This window comes from Telopea speciosissima, chromosome 5, assembly GCF_018873765.1.
Source record: "Telopea speciosissima isolate NSW1024214 ecotype Mountain lineage chromosome 5, Tspe_v1, whole genome shotgun sequence".
NCBI lineage: Eukaryota > Viridiplantae > Streptophyta > Magnoliopsida > Proteales > Proteaceae > Telopea > Telopea speciosissima.
The window spans coordinates 67,684,380-67,691,718 of record NC_057920.1 but is presented as its reverse complement, the minus strand read 5'-3'; positions in this window follow the sequence as shown (position 1 = coordinate 67,691,718).

Below are 7,339 nucleotides of genomic sequence, written 5' to 3'. Positions count from 1 at the left end.
GTGGGACCTTCTAGTGTCTCTGGTCCCAGTAGGGATCGTAGCCCCTTCGGGGCGGCGTCCTCAGTCGTCGGTCCTGCTGATAGGTTGGGCCATGTTGTCAGCATCTTGTCACCTTCTGACTTGGTCTCCCTCCGTGAGGAGTTTCATATTCCCGCTGAGGTCATGTTGCATATTCCTGGACCTGGCGAGTATGCCTTCTCTCACTGTGCGGATGAGATCTGTCTCTACCGTTCCTTTTTCTCCGGGGCCTTCGCCTTCCTATCCCTCGCTTTGTCGAGTTGGTGTTAGAGCATTGGCACCTCACCCCTGAGCAAGTGTTGCCCAATTCTTGGAGGGTGATCTTGGGTTTCTATGTCTTTTTTGCCCGCCTAGGGCTTGCCGCCACTGTTCCCCTATTCTCCCACTTTTATCTGTTGAAGAAAGGGAATCATGGATGTTATCACTTTGCTCGCCGCGTGCTCAAGGAGCCCTATGCCTCTGTGGAGCTTCTCACGGGGATCACTAGCAACGTGAAGTATTGGAGGGATTGCTTCCTTTTTGCCACGATCCCCCGATGCCCACTACGGACTGCTAGGGAAGTTATTGACCTCAAGAGGGTCAATCAGGGGCTTTAGCTGAGTGATTTTGGGGGTGACTCCCTTAAGCTATGCCTGGGTCGCGATCCGTTCCATGTCCAGGAGTTGGACTCGGAGGCCTTCCTGTCCCTCTGGAAGTTGAGTCCTGGTAAGAGCACTGTCTTTTGTACTTGATTGGCAAGTTTGTATTTGAATATATATGTCATCTGACTGGTTGGGCGGTCTATGCAGTGGATATGCGTCCAGACTTCAGTTTGCTCCGTGGCAATCTACGGAGGAAGGCCGCTTCTCAAAGTGGTCCATCTGCTGGAGTGACCGATGTTGGTGGTGTACGTGCTTGTGGGTGTTGGAGCAAAGCAAAAGGGTGGTCTAGGATATGCCCACGTGATGAGCTCTGGTCTGCGTGTCCTCCTTCCCCGTACTTCTCCTGATGATGATGGCGTTTCGGGCTCTGTGCCTCTGCCTCCCTCTATAGCCCCTTCTGGGTCTTCTGCATTGACCCTCTCCAAGGGGAAAGGGGTGAGTTCCTCTAGTGGTATTGGCACTGATCTTCCCGCGCTGGATGAGTCCCTGGTGATCACCTTGGGGGTGCCGGAGGGCTCGACCTTGGCTGGAGCCAGAGTGTCGCGGGAGTGGGTGGACAGGGGTAGGCTCCCTACCGCGAGGGTGGCCTTGCAGAGGCTTAACGATGCTTATCTGGCCCAGACTCTCTACTATGATATGGCTTCGGTGAGTTATCCCTTTTTTGTCTCGTCATGTTCGTTGCTCCATTTATTCTTAGAGTGTTTTATCACTTGCCATGTTGATTGTAGGTCCATCACCGTGTTGCTTTGAGGCGGTGCTTGATTAGAGAGTCACGCTTCTCGTGAGGTGCAGAATCAGCGCACCTGCGTGATGTGGAGAGGGGAGCTCCGAGGGACGGTCGATGCCCGTGAGAGGGCTGAGCGGGGCGCACGACGAGGCGTCGGGAGCTCGCGGTGGCGTCCGAGAAGCTCTGGAGGTGTACGAGGAGCTTCGTGTGACCTCTCTTTGGTGCGGCGAGAGCTCGGCTAGAGTTCTTGCCTTGGAGGAGGAGCTTCATTCGTTGAGGGGGAGACATGAGGCGGAGTGGCATCTGCAAGCTTCAGGCGTGGCCGAGTTCCAGCGTCCTCGGCGTTCTCGGTCTTTGTGTCGAGGAGAAGCTTGACCCGCCTATGAGGAGGGGTTCGGGACTTAGCCGCTTGTGTCTGGAGGTGACCCCCGATTATGACTTCTCTATCTTGGGGTTCTTTGAGTTTCTTTGCGGCGCTTCCCGGTGTAGCGGTGGTGGAGAGCGTTTCAGTGTCAGAGGTGGAGGCTGCCCTGCCTGAGGGGGGTGCGGCTACGCATCTTCTTGAGGTGGACATGATGTCTCCTGCTGGGTCGGAGGTGACCCACCCCTCTGTGGTCCCTTGACCCTACGGTCGTCTTGATCTCGTAGGCGTCTTGACCTTTTTTTTTTTTTGAACTTGAGTTGTAACTATTGTGACTTCTCTATGTGATCGATGTTGCTTTTCTTTGATTACATTGTCTCTTGGTGGTTGTTTGCGTGTTGATGCCCTATGACCCTTGATAGTCATGGGATTTTGGTGGTGGCTTAACGCCTTAGGCGTAGAGCCTCAATGGTGGCATGATGCCTTAGGCATAAAGCCTCGGTGGTGGCATGACGCCTTAGGCATAGAGCCTCAATGGTGGCATAACACCTTAGGCATAAAGCCTCGATGGTGGCATGACGCCTTAGGCATAAAAACCTGGATGGTGGCATGACGCCTTAGGCATGAAGCCTCAGTGGTGGCATGACACCTTAGGCATGAAGCCTCAGTGGTGGCATGTTGCCTTAGGCATAAAGCCTCGATGGAGGCATATTGCCTTAGGCATGGAGCCTCAATGGTGGCTTGACGCCTTAGGCATGAAGCCTCAGTGGTGGCATGTTGCCTTAGGCATAAAGCCTCGATGGTGGCATGACGCCTTAGGCATAAAGCCTCAGTGGTGGCATGACTCCTTAGGCATAGAGCCTCAGTGGTGGCATGTTGCCTTAGGCATAAAGCCTCAGTGGTGGCATGTTGCCTTAGGCATAAAGCCTCCGTGGTGGCTTGACGCCTTGGTGTAGTGGCAGTGATTCGATTGAGTGGTAGAAGAAGACAAGTATTCCTGAAACACCTTTTTATTTTGAATGAAAATTTTTAACTTGCCCTTGAAACAGTGATGTCGTCTACAGCTCTGCTTGCTACTACTCTGCTGTTACCACTACCACTCTTGCTACTATTGATGGAGTGTTTGCTTCTCTTGGTAATACTTCTTGGTGTTCCGAGTTCCGGTGCGGTCTACCTTCTTGCCCCCTGAGTCTTCAAGCGGTAGGTCCCTGGACGTATCTGCTTGGAGACTATGTAGGGTCCTTCCCAGTTGGCTGATAGCTTCCCTGCCTTTTCTGGACTCCTTCTAGTAGTGTTCTGTTGGTGACCTCCACCTGACCATTGGCCTATGGGTATGCTACCGATACAGGCCGATAGTCGATGTTGTACCTGTGACAAAATACTTAGAATTTGGGGTTGTTGAATTGTTTACCGTTGTCTGAGACGAGGATCTGTGGTACCCCAAACCTATAGATGACGTCGTCGCGAATGAACTTCTCCATCTCTGTCTCTGTTATCTTAGCCAAGGGTTTAGCTTCGACCTACTTGGTGAAGTGGTCAATCGCGACGACCAGGTACTTTCTGTTTCCGGTCTTTGTGGTGAAGTTGCCTAAGATGTCCGATCCCCACATGGCAAAAGGTATGGGGTTGAGGATTGATGTCGACTTGGTGGCCGTGGAGATGAAGTCTTGGGGCGAACAAGCGACATTGCTCGCACTTTTTGGCATATTGGATGGCCTCCTCTTGCATTCGTGGCCGAGTATAGTCCCACGGCGGAGGATTTTGTAGGCTAGGGCTCGTCCCCCATGTGGCTTCCACATATCCCTCATGGACTTCGGCTAGGCGTGCTTTGCCCCCTTGGGTCCTAGGCACCGGAGTAGTGGTCTTTGTTGCCCCCGCTTGTACAGTACCCCATTTAGGACGGTGTACTTTGCGGCTCTCATCCCGATCTTCCTTGCCTCGGCCTTGTCTTACGGTAAGACGTCGTTACGGAGGTAGTTGAGTAGAGGGTCCATCCAGCCCGGGTCCCTCCTCGATTTCGTTAACTGCTTTTCCTTGTACGTTGGCTCATACAGGATCTCAACATAGATGCGCTAGCCAAATTTTGGAGTTCCTCATTGGCTAGCTGGATAGGGCGTCGGCGACGACATTCTCGTCCCTAGGGACTCGAACCATCTCGAACTTCATGAAACCCTCGATCAATGCTTGAGCACGTGCTAGGTATGATGCCATTCTATCATCTTTCGCCTCATACTCTCCATTCACCTGATTCACCATAAGCTAGGAGTCGCTCTGGGTGGATAGGTGTGTGACTTGGATGTCTCTAGCCACCCGGAGTCCAGCTAGTAGTGCTTCATATTCTACTTCATTATTGGATGCTTGGAAGGTGAATCGGAGAGCATATTGGATACGAAATCCTTCGGGGCTGGTTAATATGAGGCCAGCGCCGCTTCTTGTCGCGTTACTCGACCCATCCACGAATATGTCCCACGATCCGTGATCCTTCTCCTCGGGCTCCCCTATCTCTGATTCGATCTCAGACAGGGTACATTCTGCAATAAATCTGCAAGAGCCCGGCCTTTGATGGCTATCCTTGGTTGGAATTTGATGTCATGCTCACTTAACTCCACCGCCCACACTGTTAATCGTCCGGAGACGTCTGGCTTGTGAAGTATCTTCAGGTTTGTGAGGACCGTGATGGTATGGGCTTGGAAGTATGGTCGTAGCTTCCTGGCTGCGATTACCAAGGCATAGGCTACCTTCTCGATCCTAGTGTACCTGGTCTCGCATCGATCGAACATGGCCGACGTAGTAGATAGGCCTTTGGACTTTATCTTCTTCCTTCGCGTGATCTGCGACCGCGACAGGGTGGCGGCCGAGTAGAGCCGCAACTCCTCGTTAGGTTACGGTCGCCCAAGCGGTGGTGGGCTCTTTAGGTACTCCTTCAATTCTTGAACGCCTATACGCACTCTTACATCCATGTGAAATCTTTAGGGCTTTCGGAGGTTCTTCAATATTTTGAAGAATGGTAAGCACTTATCACCGATCGTGACACAAACCTGGAAAGGGCAACGACCCTTCGATTTAACCTCTGCACTTCCTGACCGTCCGAGGAGGTGCCATCTCTTGGATGGCCTTGATCCTGGATGGGTTGGCTTCTATTCCACGTCTTGAGACCATGAACCCGGGAATTTTCCGACGTTACACCAAGGCACACTTTACGGGGTTTAGCTTCATCTGGTTCCTCCTCGATCGCGAATGCTTCCTCTAAGTCGGTCAGTGTTGGTTGGCGTGGATGCTTTTCACAAGCACGTCATCCACATATACCTCCATGTTGCGCCCGATCTGCTCCTCGAACATCTTGTTGACCCTCCTCCGATAGGTGGCCCCGTATTCTTTAACCCGACGGCATGACGTTGTAGCAGTAGTTCTCTTTGTCCGTTCGGAATGCGGTGTAGGACTCATCACCCTCATGCATAAGGATTTGGTTGTACTCGGAGTAGGCATCCATAAAACTCGGCATCTCATGGCCGACGGTGGCGTCAATCGATGGGTCGATCCTGGGCGGTGGGTACTCATCTTTTGGGCATGCCTTGTTCGAGGTCGGTGTAGTCGACACACATCCTCCACTTCCCACTTGGCTTTGGTACCATGACCACGTTTGCGAGCCGAGGTTGGGAACTTCTCCTTCTCGATGAACCTGATTGGCTTAACTTCTCGACCTCTTCCTTGATTGCTTTGCCGGTTCGAGGGCGAGTTACGCCGCTCGTTGAATGGGCTTCTGGTTGGGTCGACATGTAGTCGATGCTCCGCTATGGAACGTGGTATTCCCGGCATGTCGGAGGTTGACCATGCAAAGACATCCATGTTCACTTGGAGGAGGTGTCCAAGCCCTTCTTCTGTTCCTTGCTTAGTAGCGAGCCGACTGACGACCTTGGAGGGGTCATCCCGGCTGAGGGGCCATGGGATGAGGTCTTCCACTTGGTCTTCCCCTTCTCTCTGTCAGTTCATCTCTCACGTCACGACCGGGTTCTCTAGGCAGAGTGCCATTCCACGGTGTTACCATTGTTCTTTTTCATGAAGGTGGCATAACACTCCCTTGCTTTCTTCTGTTCTCCTTGGACTTCGCCTACCCCATTCTCGGTGGGGAACTTCATCTTTAGGTGAAGTGGCGATATGACTCCTCTAAGGGCTGTCAGAGATGGTCGCCCTAGGAGGCCATTGAAGGACACCACGGACTTGACTACCATGAAATTCACCATGATGGTTACTTGTCGAGGGTGTACCCCGAAGGTGACGGGTAGTTCTATGGTACCTCTAATGGAGGCGGTGGCACACGAGAATCCATGGAGATAAGTGGGCTCGGTTTGAGCTGATCGTACCCAAACCCGGCTGCCGATAGGTGTTCAAGGAGAGTACATCAGCAGACGCCTTTGTCTATCAATACCCGTATATGCGAGTCGGTTGGCTACCTCCACCTATACTACCAAGGCATCTTCATGTGGAAAGTTTAGTCCTTCCAGGTCTTCATTCGAGAAGGAGATCACGGCCTGGGTCTTGGCTATCTTGCTTGGCTTCTCTACCACTCCTACGAACTTTGCATGAGCTTTAGCTTTTCTGGTGAACTCTTACCCTGGTCCTCCAAGTATGGTGAGGATAGGAGGTCCCTTGGTGCCACTAGGTTGTGCATCTCTCCGCTCTTACAGGCGGTCTCTCTCTCGATCTATTCTTCTTTCTTCTCGTCTTGGTTCCACTCTGTCTCCATCGCGACCTCTGTCTCCTTGGCCTGAGCGGTTGTCATGTCTCCCCTTCACATACTTGTTCAAGCTTCCTGCTCTTACAAGTTGTTCTATCTCTCTCTTCAATTGATAGCACTCCTTTGTGTCGTACCCATTTTCTTTGTGGAAGAGACACTACTTGTTAGAGTTTCGCTTCTCTGGTCCTGCTAGCATGGGTCGTGGCCAATGGAGTAGGTCACGGTCTTGTATCTGCATGAGTATCTAGGACCTGGTGGTGTTTAGTGGTGTGAACTCAGGGGTTCTTGCCCTCTCACTTCTCTCTCAGGTGACGGTTTGTCCTCCCGGATGGGCGGTCGTCCTTCTCTTATCGACGCTCTGTCTCGACCTCTTACCTTCTTTGCGATCATCAAGTCTTTGACCTCTTGTTGTCTTGTGGCTTGGCCTCGATTATCTTCGTTTTAGCTTGTAGTACCTCGTCCATATTTGCAAACTCGTTGCACCGCTCCGGAGCTCTTTCATAGTCCTGGTCTCATGACGTGCAGGTCCTTGATCAAGTCCAGGTCCCTGATACCTCCCGCTAGGGCTGCATGTTGTGTGCGGTCGTCCCAGTCTCGAACCTCCGAGGGATTCCTTGGTGAACCTGGTAATGTACTCCTGAGATTCCTAGGATTTTGTACCACGTTCAATAGATTGTGATGGTCTTCTTACGCTTGACCTTTGCTTTAGGCGGGTGACAAACTATTCGCATAGCTCTGCGAGCGAGCATATAGATCTCGATCGTAGCCTGGAGAACCATGATGTGGCTGCTCCTTTGAGGGATGCAAGGAATGCTCGACGAGGAGACCACGTCCCACCCACCATATAACGTCATCAT